Source organism: Mizuhopecten yessoensis, unplaced genomic scaffold, assembly GCF_002113885.1.
Source record: "Mizuhopecten yessoensis strain PY_sf001 unplaced genomic scaffold, ASM211388v2 scaffold2329, whole genome shotgun sequence".
In the NCBI taxonomy this organism is placed as follows: Eukaryota; Metazoa; Mollusca; class Bivalvia; order Pectinida; family Pectinidae; genus Mizuhopecten; species Mizuhopecten yessoensis.
Window position 1 is genome coordinate 6,633,714 of NW_018404492.1, and position 14,486 is coordinate 6,648,199.

Here is a 14,486-nt window from a genome sequence, read left to right on the forward strand (position 1 = left end):
CGAATCCAATATAAAACTTTATACAGCAGAAACCTAATTATTCAGATTTTGCTTTACACATACGATATTGTGTTGTGACGATTTTCTAAGAGAAAATGAAACTCTCTAACCGCGTTCTCGGATATGACATGTGTCCGTTTATCCTCAAATAGCGCGTGACTTGTTGATGTAAACAGCTGTATGTTACCGATCTCCCAATATCACAAACGGAGCGGGAGATTTACTGGAATCCTTGCACGCTTCTTGCTGATAGTTTTGATGTTTGTTTTCAAAATTTGGTAATAACTCTAAGCAAACGACGTGGTCGGTGACAGATTTTGTACGTGAATACGGAAGCACGAGGAATAGCCGCGCTGATCAGTAGAACCAGCTTCCTGTGTGACTGTAATACTACATCGATCATCACCACGCAGTGGACACCGCCTCAGCTACAACATAAAATATTTCCCGATGATGCTGAAGCAAAATGTTTTTGTTTTGTTTAAAATAATGATACTCGTGTTTTAAATATACAACCAAAGATACACACAAATACTAAGAATATGAAGATTTTTTTTCACTTTCGTTCGATTACAATAAGGATTGGACATGATGATTCAATCAAACCTTTTGGAGGGCTTTGGATAATTGTTTAATACAATGGTAAAGTCCATTTATGATAATTATTGCATCCTATTGGTACAGTCCATTTGTAATAACTGTTGCATGCTATTGGAACAGTCCATTTGTGATGATTGCTGCATGCTATTGGAACAGTCCATTTATGATAATTATTGCATCCAATTGGAACAGTCCATTTGTAATAACTGTTGCATGCTATTGGATCAGTTCATTTGTGATGATTGTTGCATGCTATTGGAACAGTCCATTTATGGTAATTATTGCATCCAATTGGAACAGTTCATTTGTGATGATTGCTGCATGCTATTGGAACAGTCAATATGTAATAACTGTTGCATGCTATTGGAACAGTCCATTTGTAATAGCTGTTGCATGCTATTGGAACAGTCCATTTGTGATAAATGTTGCATGCTATTGGATCAGTCCATTTGTAATAACTGTTGAATGCTATTGGAACAGTCCATTTGTAATTGCTGTTGCATGCTATTGGAACAGTCCATTTGTAATAACTGTTGCATGCTATTGGATCAGTCCATTTGTGATAACTGTTGCATGCTATTGGAACAGTCCATTTGTGATGATTGTTGCATGTTATTGGTACGATCTATTTATGATATTCATTGCTTGCTATAGGTATGGTTCATTTATGTTAATTATTGTATACTATTGGAACAGTTTTTGTACAGTCCATTTGTGATAATTATTGCATACTATTGGAACAGTTCATCTGTGCTAATTGTGGCATGCTATGGGTATGTCCATTTGTAATTTTTGTTGCATAATATTGGTACAGTCCATTTGTGATAATTATTGCATGCTATTGGAACAGTTCATGTGTGATAATTGTAGCATGCTATGGGTATGTTCATTTGTAATTTTTGTTGCATTATATTGGTAGAGTCCATTTGTGATAATTATTGCATGCTATTGGAACAGTTCATGTGTGATAATTGTGGCATGCTATGGGTATGTCCATTTGTAATTTTTGTTGCATTTTATTGGTACAGTCCATTTGTGATAATTATTGCATGCTATTGGAACAGTTCATGTGTGATGATTGAAGCATGCTATGGGTATGTCCATTTGTAATTTTTGTTGCATAATATTGGTACAGTTCATGTGTGATGATTGTGGCGTGCTATTTGTATGTCCATTTGTGATAACTGTTGCATTATATTGGTACAGTTCATGTGTGATAATTATTGCATGCTATTGGTACTGTCTATTTGTGATGATTTTTGCATGCTATTGGTACAGTGCATTTGTGATGATTTTTGCATGCTATTGGTACAGTGCATTTGTGATGATTTTTGCATGCTATTGGTACAGTGCATTTTAACTTGGATTGAGTGTTGGGGGTTATCTTTTCAATCCATTTGGGTCCCTTTCGATTTTTTGGAGTCTGTCGATACGTTATATTTAAATTTTGTACTTTTTTGCATCCGTGTTATTTCTATTAGTACAAAATATATTAGACTCTTTCACCGATTGAAGGATACCAGTGGAGTATTATTGCAGTAGCATATGCATTGTACTGACTGCATATCCAACCTCAGTTCATTTTTCTGATTGAGGATATTTGGGACAGTACTGTAGGTACCAGCTTCTATGTGGCTAATGAGTGGTCATGACAGACATACCGTTTTCGATATATATGTTTTTTTAAGGGGGGGGGGGGTGGTGGTCCATAAGATGTTCATGTTCACATTGTGTTACAATATTTGCTGGATAAGTAGTGAGAGTTCTTTTCTCAGCAATGTCTTGTCTCTTGTTTTGCCAAGGGTATTTACTCAGGTATTATGGTCTGTATTAGTGTGCCGTCATTGAGGGAATTCATCTACGTATATATGGTCTGGCATTGATTTCAGATGATTTGTGTTCATATTGATACAGACACAGCTCAACACCTAAGTAGTTTATGCTAGGAGCAGTGTACACGATCATATTTACAGTAAATTGAGACTTGTTTGACTCTTGCACCATGACTCTCCGGATATGGAGGTAGATATATGCGACATTATAAGGATGAAGTTATAGGAAGTCTGTATACATAATATCCTGAGGGAAGGAGGAAGACAAATCTGTGAATGTGACACTGTCCTGGGATTATGTCTATTGCGTGAATGTAATAAAACCCCGACACCAATTTAGTGGGGGTTATGTTGTGAATTAGTGCGACGTTTATCGAGTTCTATCTTTAGCGTTAGGGCTGTAGTTGGATATTACATTTATATTCGGTCAATATATCTTATAGCTGTGTTGTGATGTAGGGGACGTCACTGAGCAACGATCAACTGAACAGGCTCAACTGAGTCTTACAGCTCCACCCGGCACTATGGGTGGCCTTTGGGTGACTCACCCTGCAAGGACAGACACCAGCGTAATAAACTCAACTGAACAGATTGTGTTATAGCTCACCATCCTAGCTCGATACTCCAGTGATTACGCTAACTTACCTTCTCTGCACCCGTTGAATATGTCATAGCATAATTGAAGGAACGCGGCTAGATTTTTAATTGGTCTCGGGTTAAAGAACCCGATACCAATCGCTCGGCTGATACCTGTCCTTTGAACCGACATCCGACCCAGATTACTGTTTAATGCACACCAAATGATCAAGCTAATCATCATATCTCATCCACAAGATTGTGCACACTCAGCCTCCGAATTCATCATGACATATATTGGTTCTATAGTAGACTGAAAATTGAATCATCCTTCCAGTTTGGACATACAGCAATTTGAACAAACTGTGATATTTATCGCAATGTAAAGTAATAATCCTCTGTAAGAAGATGACCACGAAATACCAATTGATATCATTGCACATTTTGCATTGCACAGTCAATTGTTTCCATGGTAACGGAAGCGTCCACCAATCAAGATAAGGGGATCGTCTGATTGTTGTTACATGATCTGCTTATAATCTAAATCTAATTCACGTGAGTAATAAAACGGCTTATGTAGAAAACAATACTACAGCGAATCATACAGGACATAGAGGAAAAAGTCTCTTGTCATAATATTAAAGTAGTCCCTTGTCAAGAACTAAAGTAAGTAGTCCCTTTCACGACATTAAAAAAATAGTCCCCTGTGAAGAATTAAAGAAAGAATTACCTTGAGAGGATCTTAGGAAAATAGCCCCTTGTGAGGACATACGGTAAGAAGTCTCTTGATCTTAAGAAAGTAGTCCCTTGTCAGGACCTAAAGAAAGAAGTCCCTTATCCTGACCTAACAATCAAGTCCCTTACTAGGGTAAGTGAATTTGCAACAAACGTGTTTACTATATACAACTCTATTTCTGAAGACTATACGTACGCGCTCGTTTAAAACAATACATAATCTATTTCTGCAAACTCTGAAGGGCTGTACACATACAAACATGATGTAAGTGTCCATTTTTGCATGTATCTGTCTTGTATTGACAGAAAAAAATGTAACGCAATTTTGTTTTGATGGTAAATTTCGCAAATGCTTTGTAGATATTTCATTCTACTTTAAGTTAAACAGTTAACCTGATCCTTCTGACTTATCTATCAGAAAATTGATGTTGTAACACAAGCGAGGGTGTTAGGTATGACGTCACTTTACACCAGGCCATCTCCTATTCTCTACGTAAGTGTCCTCAAAAAGCCGAAATCACTGCCCGTATCCTCCTAACCATACACCAAATCAGTCTGTTTCATTATAAACTGTTTATCTATACCAGTGTAAACCTGTGTATCTATAGCAGTGTTAACCTGTGTATCTATAGCAATGTAAATCTGTGTATCTATAGCAGTGTGAACCTTTGTTTTTATAGCAATGTAAATCTGTGTATCTATAGTAGTGTAAACCTTTGTTTTATAGCAATATAAATCTGTGTATCTATAGCTGTGTAAACCTTTGTATCTATAGCAATGTAAATCTGTGTATTTATAGAAATGTAAATCTGTGTATCTATAGCAGTGTGAACCTTTGTTTTTATAGCAGTGTAAATCTGTGTATCTATAGCAATGTAAACCTATGTATCTATAGCAATGTAAATCTGTGTATCTATAGCTGTGTAAATCTGTGTATCTATAGCAATGTAAATCTGTGTATCTATAGCAATGTGTTACTTTGTTTTTATAGCAGTGTAAACCTGTGTATCTATAGCAGTGTAAACCTGTGTATCTATAGCAATGTAAATCTGTGTATCTATAGCAGTGTGAACCTTTGTTTTTATAGCAGTGTAAACCTGTGTATCTATAGCAGTGTAAACATGTGTATCTATAGCAATGTAAACTTCTGTATCTATAGCAATGTAAATCTGTGTATCTATAGCAGTGTGAACCTTTGTTTTTATAGCAGTGTAAACCTGTGTATCTATAGCAGTGTAAACCTGTGTATCTATAGCAATGTAAACCTCTGTATCTATAGCAATGTAAATCTGTGTATCTATAGCAGTGTGAACCTTTGTTTTTATAGCAGTGTAAACCTGTGTATCTATAGCAGTGTAAACCTGTGTATCTATAGCAGTGTAAACCTGTGTATCTATAGCAGTGTAAACCTGTGTATCTATAGCAGTGTAAACCTGTGTATCTATAGCAATGTAAACCTCTGTATCTATAGCAGTGTGAACCTTTGTTTTTATAGCAGTGTAAACCTGTGTATCTATAGCAGTGTAAACCTGTGTATCTATAGCAATGTAAACCTCTGTATCTATAGCAATGTAAATCTGTGTATCTATAGCAGTGTGAACCTTTGTTTTTATAGCAGTGTAAACCTGTGTATCTATAGCAGTGTAAACCTGTGTATCTATAGCAGTGTAAACCTTTGTATCTATAGCAATGTAAACTTCTGTATCTATAGCAATGTAAATCTGTGTATCTATAGCAGTGTGAACCTTTGTTTTTATAGCAGTGTAAACCTGTGTATCTATAGCAGTGTAAACCTGTGTATCTATAGCAGTGTGAACCTTTGTTTTTATAGCAGTGTAAACCTGTGTATCTATAGCTGTGTATACCTGTGTATCTATAGCATTGTCAATCTGTGTATCTATAGCAGTGTGAACCTTTGTTTTTATAGCAATGTAAATCTGTGTATCTATAGTAGTGTAAACCTTTGTTTTATAGCAGTGTAAACCTGTGTATCTATAGTAGTGTTAACCTGTGTATCTATAGCAATGTAAATCTGTGTATCTATAGCAGTGTGAACCTTTGTTTTTATAGCAGTGTTAACCTGTGTATCTATAGCTGTGTAAACCTTTGTATCTATAGCAGTGAAAACCTGTGTATCTATAGCAATGTAAATCTTTGTATCTATAGCAGTGTGAACCTTTGTTTTTATAGCAGTGTAAACCTGTGTGTCTATAGCAGTGCAAATCTGTGTATCTATAGCAGTATAAACCTGTGTATCTATTGCAGTGTGAACCTGTGTATCTATAGCAGTGTAAACCTGTGTATCTATAGCTGTGTTTACCTGTGTATCTATATCAGTGTAAACCTGTGTATCTATACGAATGTATACCTGTGTATCTATAGCAGTGTAAACCTGTGTATCTATAGTAGTGTTAACCTGTGTATCTATAGCAATGTATACCTTTGTATCTATAGCATTGTCAATCTGTGTATCTATAGTAGTGTAAACCTGTGTATCTATAGAAATGTAAATCTGTGTATCTATAGCTGTGTAAACCTTTGTATCTATAGAAATGTAAACCTGTGTATCTATAGCAATGTAAATCTTTGTATCTATAGCAGTGTGAACTTTTGTTTTTATAGCAGTGTAAACCTGTGTGTCTATAGCAATGTAAATCTGTGTATCTATATCTGTGTAAACCTTTGTATCTATAGCAATGTAAACCTGTTTATCTATAGCAATGTAAATCTGTGTATCTATATCTGTGTAAACCTTTGTATCTATAGCAATGTAAACCTGTTTATCTATAGCAATGTAAATCTGTGTATCTATAGTAGTGTAAACCTGTGTATCTATAGCAATGTAAATCTGTGTATCTATAGTAGTGTAAACCTTTGTTTTATAGCAGTGTAAACCTGTGTATCTATAGTAGTGTTAACCTGTGTATCTATAGCAATGTAAATCTGTGTATGTATAGCTGTGTGAACCTTTGTTTTTATAGCAGTTTAAACCTGTGTGTCTATAGCAGTGCAAATCTGTGTATCTATAGCAGTATAAACCTTTGTATCTATTGCAGTGTGAACCTGTGTATCTATAGCAGTGTAAACCTGTGTATCTATAGCTGTGTTTACCTGTGTATCTATATCAGTGTAAACCTGTGTATCTATACGAATGTATACCTGTGTATCTATAGCAGTGTAAACTTGTGTATCTATAGCAATGTAAATCTTTGTATCTATAGCAGTGTGAACCTTTGTTTTTTATAGCAGTGTAAACCTGTGTATCTATTGTAGTGTCAACCTGTGTATCTATAGCAGTGTAAACCTGTGTATCTATAGCAATGTAAATCTGTGTATCTATAGCAGTGTGAACCTTTGTTTTTTATAGCAGTGTAAACCTGTGTATCTATTGTAGTGTAAACCTGTGTATCTATAGCAGTGTAAACCTGTGTATCTATAGCTGTGTATACCTGTGTATCTATATCAGTGTAAACCTGTGTATCTATACGAATGTATACCTGTGTATCTATAGCAGTGTAAACTTGTGTATCTATAGCAATGTAAATCTTTGTATCTATAGCAGTGTGAACTTTTGTTTTTATAGCAGTGTAAACCTGTGTATCTATTGAAGTGTAAACCTGTGTATCTATATCAGTGTATACCTGTGTATCTATAGCAGTGTAAACCTGTGTATATATAGCTGTGTAAACCTGTGTATTTATAGCAGTGTATACCTGTGTACCTATAGCAGTGTAAACTTGTGTATCAATAGCTGTGTAAACCTGTGTACCTATAGCAATTTAAATCTGTGTATCTATAGCAGTGTAAACCTTTGTTTTTATAGCAGTGTAAACCTGTGTATCTATAGCTGTGTAAACCTGTGTATCTATTGTCGTGTAAACCTGTGTATCTATAGCAGTGTAAACTGTGTATCTATTGTAGTGTAAACCTGTGTATCTATAACCGTGTAAACTGTGTCTCTATTGTAGTGTAAACCTGTGTATCTATAGCAGTGTAAACTGTGTATCTATTGTAGTGTATACTGTTTATCTATAGCAGTGTGAACCTGTGTATCTTTAGCAATGCAAACCTATGTATCTATACCAGTGTAAACCCGTGTATCTATAGCAGTGTGAAGCTGTGTATCTATTGTAGTGTAAACCTGTGTATCTATAGCAGTGTAAACTGTGTATCTATAGCAGTGTATACTGTTTATCTATAGCAGTGTGAACCTGTGTATCTTTAGCAATGCAAACCTATGTATCTATACCCGTGTAAATCCGTGTATCTATAGCAGTGTGAAGCTGTGTATCTATTGTAGTGTAAACCTGTGTATCTATAGCAGTGTAAAGCCGTGTATCTATAGCAGTGTAAACCTGTGTATCTATACGAATGTAGCAGTGTAAACCTGTGTATCTATAGCAGTGTAAACTGCGTATCTATTGTAGTGTAAACCTGTGTATCTATAGCAGTGTAAACCTGTGTATCTATGCAAATGTAGCAGTGTAAACTGTGTATCTATAACAGTGTAAACCTGTGTATCTATAGCAGTGTACACTGGTGTATATATAGCAGTTTAAACCTATAAATCTACCGGAGTGTAATCCTATGCGTGTCTTGTGATGTTTAGACGTTACCCGACGCGGCAATTACACTGTGAGATCTCCGCTTGCGGAATAGTAACGTGCATTTTGTCACTGACGTCAAAATTAAGATTTTGAATTTCATTTTAAATACGAAACTAATTCAATATATGCATTGTTCATTGCATTATGTTTTCTATTGCCATTTTATTTTATTCGATGATAACAGCTTTTAATTAAAACTTCAAAGAGAAATTTTTCCGACTCATCGTTTCTTAATGCGGACAAACGACCCATACGAATCTTAATTTCCAAAGTCACGGATTTCAGTGATAACAATATACCGAGAGACTTTCTTAAATCCTTTGAACATTTAAGATCGTGTTGTGGAAGACATGTTTCGGCGTGGAAATATTTTGATATAAACGTAAATGTCACACATTTGTACTGTTTTTATATTAATTTATTGATCGGGAATGCTGAATGAAAAATCGGCAAGAACCTTGTTTCAAAGCTCTTATGGCATCTGTTCTTTCTCAGAAACAGCCCGTGACCCGGGGATTACAGAGCAGGGCTTTACACGTAAGCCACCCACTGTAAGCATAAGATCTAAATCAGGACATTGATTCTCAAAATTTCCCATAAAACATAATTTAACGGAAATCTAATAGGAATGTCATTTACTGAAGACAGATCACTACCACAATCACCAACAATAGAGAATTACCGGTTTGTGCGAAACAAACGCTGCAGAAATCCAGATATTTAAATACGAAACTGTCTCTAAAAAGTTACGTCATCGATCAAAGGCAAAAATAGCGTCTTGTGGGAGTTACTACAAAACCAGGCGCTCGCTTCCGCCAATGAGGAAATGCGTCACGTCTATGTTACACATTACATCGTCATGGCGAGGTCGACCTGACAGTAACGTTGATAAATGTGGTCAACTTCGGTCGGCTAATCCGTGTCCTCGTACCAACAACACCCCAGAGACTGAATGATCCACATCCTTGTCGCAACAATACCCACGAGACAGGATATCCACGCCCTCGTATAGGTGGCAAAGGTGTTCCCGTGCTTGGCTGTCTACTAGTAGCCCTCGTGCCGTAAAAAACTATCGAGACTGACTGGTCAAGTCCTCATTCCAACAATACTTCCGGGACTAACTGATTCACGTCCTCGTACTAACAACCCTTCCTGGACTGTCTGATCCACGTACTCGCACCGACAACCCCTCTTGGACTGATTGATTCACGTCCTCGTACCAACAACCCTTCCAGGACTGTCTAATTCACGTCGTCGTACCAACAACACTCCCGGGACAGACTGATTCACGTCCTAATACCAACAATACTTCCGGCACTGACTGATTCACATCCTCGTACCAACAACACTTCCGGGACTGACTGATTCACGTCGTCGTACCAACAACACTACCGGGACTGACTGATTCACGTCCTCATACCAACAACACTCCTGGAACTGACTGACTCACGTCCTCGTACCAACAACACTTCCGGGACTGACTGATTCACGTCCTCATACCAACAACCCTTCCGGGACTGACTGATTCACGTCTCGACCAACAACACTCCCGGGACTGACTGATTCACGTCCTCATACCAACAATACTTCCGGGTCTGACTGATTCACGTCCTCATACCAACAATACTCCCGGGACTGACTGATTCACGTCCTCATAGCAGCAAAATTTGCGGGACTGACTGATTCACGTCCTCATACCAAGAATACTTCCGGGACTGACTGATTCACGTCCTCATACCAACAATACTTCCGGGACTGACTGATTCACGTCCTCATAGCAGCAAAATTTGCGGGACTGACTGATCCACGTCCTCATACCAACAACATTCTCGGGACTGACTGATTCACGTCCTCGTACCAACAGTACTTCCAAGACTGACTTATCATTATCCTCGTAGCAGCAAAACGTCTGGGATTGACTGATTCACATCCTCGTACCAACAACATTCCCTTATCTTACTGACCAACGTCCTCATACAAACAGTACTCCCGAGCCTAGCTGATCAACGTCCTTGTATCAACAACACTTTCAGGACTGACTGACCAACGTCTTTGTACCGACAACACTTCCGGGACTGACTGATCTCTCTAACCATTGCTGTTGATACATCTGTTTTTAATTATTTCGTCCAACATTGTTACTAGTACATCTGTAAATCATAACCTCTTTGAACATTGTTACTAGAACAACTGTAAATTATAACCTCTCTGAATATTGTTACTAGTTTATAACCTCTCTGAACATTGTTACTAGTACATCTGTAATTTTTAACCTCTCTGAACATTGTTACTAGTTTAAAACCTCTCTGAACATTGTTACTAGTTGAAAACCTCTCTGAACATTGTTACTACATTGTAGTACATCTGTAATTAATAACCTCTCTAAAAAATGTTACTAGTACATCTGTGAATTAAAACCTGTCTGAACATTGTTACTAGTACATCTGTAAATAATAACCTCTCTGAACATTGTTACTAGTTGGAAACCTCTCTGAACGTTGTTACTTGTACATCCGTAATTATTAACGTCACTGAACAATGTTACTAGTACATCTGTAATTTATAACCTCTCTGAACATTTTCACTAGTACATCTGTTATTAATAACTTCCTGAACATTGTTACTAGTTCATCTGTAAATAATAACCTCTCTAAACATTGTTACTAGTACATCTGTTATTAATAACTTCCTGAACATTGTTACTAGTTCATCTGTAAATTATAACCTCCCTGAACATTGTTACAAGTTTATAACCTCCTGAACGTTGTTACTAGTACATTCGTAATTAAAAACGTCACTGAACAATGTTACTAGTACATCTGTTAATTATAACCTCCCTGAACATTGTTACTTGTTTATAACCTCTCTGAATATTGTTATTAGTACATCTGTAATTTATAACCTGTCTGAACATTGTTACTAGTACATCTGTAATTTATAACCTTTCTGAACATTGTTACTAGTACATCTGTAATTTATAACCTTTCTAAACATTGTTACTAGTACATATCTAATTAATAACCTATCTGAACATTGTTACTAGTACATCTGTAATTTATAACCTATCTGAACATTGTTACTAGTATATCTGTAATTTATAACCTGTCTGAACATTGTTACTAGTACATCTGTAATTTGTAACCTCTCTGAACATTGTAACTAGTACATCTGTAATTTATAACCTCTCTGAACATTGTTACTAGTACATCTGTAATTTATAACCTCTCTGAACATTGTAACATGTACATCTGTAATTTATAACTTCTCTGAACATTGTTACTAGTACATCTGTAATTTGTAACCTCTCTGAACATTGTTACTAGTACATATCTAATTAATAACCTCTCTGAATATTGTTACTAGTACATCTGAAATTTATAACCTATCTGAACATTGTTACTAGTACATTTGTAATTTGTAACCTGTCTAAACATTGTTACTAGTACATTTGTAATTTGTAACCTCTCTGAACATTGTAACACGTACATCTGCAATTTATAACCTCTCTGAACATTGTAACACGTACATCTGTAATTTATAACCTGTCTGAACATTGTTACTAGTACATCTGTAATTTGTAACCTCTCTGAACATTGTAACTAGTACATCTGTAATTTATAACCTCTCTGAACATTGTTACTAGTACATCTGTAATTTATAAACTGTCTGAACATTGTTACTGGTACATCTGTAATTTGTAACCTCTCTGAACATTGTTACTGGTACATCTGTAATTTATAACCTCTCTAAACATTGTTACTAGTACATCTGTAATTTATAACCTGTCTAAACATTGTTACATGTACATCTGTAATTTATAACCTCTCTGAACCTTGTTACCTGTAAATATGTTATTTATAACCTGTCTGAACATTGCTACTAGTTTATAACCTCTCTGAACATTGTTAATAGTTTATAACCTGTCTAAACATTGTTACCTGTAGATATGTTATGTATAACCTGTCTGAACATTGCTACTAGTTTATAATCTCTCTGAACCTTGCTACTAGTACATCTGTAAATGTTAACCTCTCTGAACGTTATTTATTCACTTGTATTGAACATTGTAACTGATTCATATACAATTTTTACAAAATATCATGTATGATTATTGGTAATAATAAAATAAAATAATCTTTGCAACATAACCACCACCTTGAAACTATAGTTTTATTTCTCAATAACCTTTCCGAAAGAATATTCTCCTCCTAATTTGTAGGGAAGCTGACTTTTATAACATACGATATTTTTTTAACTTGAAATGTTTACTGCATCGAACTTTAACAGAAAAGGCAAAGGAATGCAGGACTACGATTCGACTACGAGATGACCTTTTTTTTTAGAGCATTACTAGATTTATTCTGCGTGTTGGGGAGCAGATACGGGAAATTACTTCAAATCGTCTTATAATTGACCTTTGATGTATCATAATTTAATCTCCCCAAGAGACGCATTTATTGGAGCCAACCTTGATGACGACCTATTTGTGCGTACCTTGATTATCTCCCCTTGTTGTTTAACCGTCATAGACAGTGATGGTACTCAAAGTCCCTCCGCAGTGGGAAATAACCTCAATTATCTAACGGTAAACGCACCGTAAGTCTGTTTTATCGCCGAGAACGAGGCACACAGGTTATACCATGTTAACGCTATCATCAGCATTTTGACAAAAGTGCAGGATCCATACTCGACAGCGACTATAATTAGAATTTAAGCAGTTGCGTTTATAATGTTATTACAATAAATTATCATTAATGTGATCAAATAAGATAGTAACATGTAACGTGTATACATTTCACCGATCCATGTAACACTCTTGGCGGTACTCAGTGACATTGCATTGTCGCAGTATTCGAAATTTTTAACTTATAAAGGCATATTTTGTTTTTGGATTGAAATTGCAGACATAACGCGATCATAGACTTCTCAGAGAATCGTAAAAGAAAAGTTGCGTCACAAAGGTGCGATAGCATAGCTGTAGGGAGAGGGAGACAAGCCCAAGTATCAAATCAGAATTGACAGAAACGTATATATATATGCATTAAAAAGAGGATAAAACGAAAGGGGAGCCTCGTTCGAGGATTTAATTCAGGGTTCCTCAACCCTGGCTGTCGCCAATCGTATTTCTCAAGCCTTAAAAAGAAAAAGTGTTCTTGCATTTAAAGAGGTATATATTGAAATTGAAAATATTACTGACGTCACGGAAAGGTAAATTCTTCAAGTTTACTTTTAAACAATAAGATAGATGAAGAAGTCGATAAGCATTGTACATACACTTTATGTATATCGATTTATATGCGTCCATTAATCTTTGCTACATAAACAGATCGAGATACAGCGTATTGCGGGGTAACATGTCGACCGCACACGATAACTGGCCATTAGGGGGCGCTCGTGTCTTCATGTGCAATGAATGCCAGGACATAAAACACCCGTGTGTCGGTTTCCATCTAAAACCTCCGTCCATTATGTACACTTCTCTCCTCTCATCGTCTCCTCAGAATGGCCAATATTGTTGACGCATAACATACTTTTTGCACCGTTTTCTCTGATCGGACTGGACAAATTTAGAAACGAAGTTGAATGAGGATGTGAAAGCAATACCTAGTCTGTTTTATTGAATCTGCGGGCGCTGATTTATCGTGGCCCCCACTTGACTCACACTATCGGGTGTTACCGCCTCGCTCCGGACTAGCCCGCCAAATGGCTGGATCGATCGCAATCCACAATATCTTCACTAAAACATTTTGTTTTGAATATCTACGAGATGTTTTATCATATCAATAACAATCTTGGACAAACGACCTTCAATAAAGTACGATTACACGCTATTATTTCCCACTTGTCGGCAAATCACGAGACCGATGATTCCGAGGTCATTATAGGATGTCTTGTACTGGCGTGTCAGAATGTAAGTGTCGTGGTACGTCTTACAGGACCTCAGATGTCTTCTACACAGGAGAGCTCTACTAATGGGTAACAACTTCGCTGCGCACATCCACTACCTACAGCAAAAAGAATTTCGAAAGCCTTACAAACATATTTAGTTTTTTGGTTAATTGATGCTTTTGTTCAATATCATGCACATTCATGTCAAAATTACAAATGTGAAACAGGAGCATCAGTAAAAAGCATA